Source organism: Hippocampus comes, unplaced genomic scaffold (genome assembly GCF_001891065.2).
Source record: "Hippocampus comes isolate QL1 unplaced genomic scaffold, H_comes_QL1_v1.1 scaffold33, whole genome shotgun sequence".
Classification (NCBI taxonomy): Eukaryota; Metazoa; Chordata; class Actinopteri; order Syngnathiformes; family Syngnathidae; genus Hippocampus; species Hippocampus comes.
The window spans coordinates 189,924-191,133 of record NW_017804842.1 but is presented as its reverse complement, the minus strand read 5'-3'; positions in this window follow the sequence as shown (position 1 = coordinate 191,133).

Sequence of the window (1,210 nt, the reverse complement as noted above, 5' to 3'; positions counted from 1 at the left end):
CCCCCCCGCCCCCACAAAGCTCTGTTGTAAACAAGGTCCACGAGCACCGTTTTCGCTCCCGATTTGAGGCAGCGCATGACAAAGAGCAATAAAGTTCAGCTGGCATATTGGAAATCAACAACACTATGAAATCATCCGCTGCACAAAGGGCTCCTCTTAATGACTTTGATCCATTTTAGGCCATTAATCATCATCAACGGCCAACTTAGACACACTAGAAACGAGCACAAGTAGGAATAAGCCACAAGATCGTGCGAGTGGCGCTCTCTCACTCTTGTCATCAAAGTTCTTGAAACGAACAAGGACGAGGAATAATCCAGGAAGTGAAAAAGAAAAAAAGTCCACGACCTGTGCCGCAAAATGTACAAAGGTCTCGACGATGCGATCTCTCCTCTTGCCACTTATTCTTGATAACTGCCACTTTGCTCAAGAAGAATAAACACGACTGGAAATAATGCAGAGTTAAAAAAAACAAAAGTCCTCAACACACACACAACAGGCACAATGTTGCGTCTTCAATGAACGCGTTATTGCTCCACACTAATTTTACACATTAGAAATAAATAAGACAACGAGAAATAATCCAGAGAGTTAAGAAAAAAGGCCCTAAAATCAAGACGGCGCTGCCATATTTTCATCATGACCACAACCTGTAGAAATACGACTAGAAGTAATCCCCAAAAGTCAAAAACGGGAAATAAAATGAGAGGCATACACGGCCCACACGCGTGAACGAAATGGGCGTGTCCCAAAATTAAGGACATTCCAGACAAGAACCACTTTGCACGATGGAAATGAAATCCACAGAGTTCAAACATGTGCAGCTCACCACTAATTTGCACAACGGCAAGAAACCACAAGGAGGAATAATCCACCAAATTGCGTTCTCAAATGAAAAGCGCAAGGGGAAGAAGGGCAAGGCGGGAGGGAAGGTGCCAGACAAAGTCGACCTTGTTCACGAGGCGCGGATTCGTCGGTCGCCGTCACCGGATGATTTGCGACCGACGTCGGCGCTCTTGAACCCGCATCTAGACGAGGAGGAGAGAGGGCGGGCGGAACGTTGGCGAGGGGTCTTGAGCGCGCATCTAGACGAGGAGGAGAGAGGGCGGGCGGAACGTTGGCGAGGGGACGGCGAGCGAAGGCGTCATCGAGGACGTTCCGGGCGCCACACAAGACGGGAATTGCATTTCAACAAGCGCGGACGTGCGAC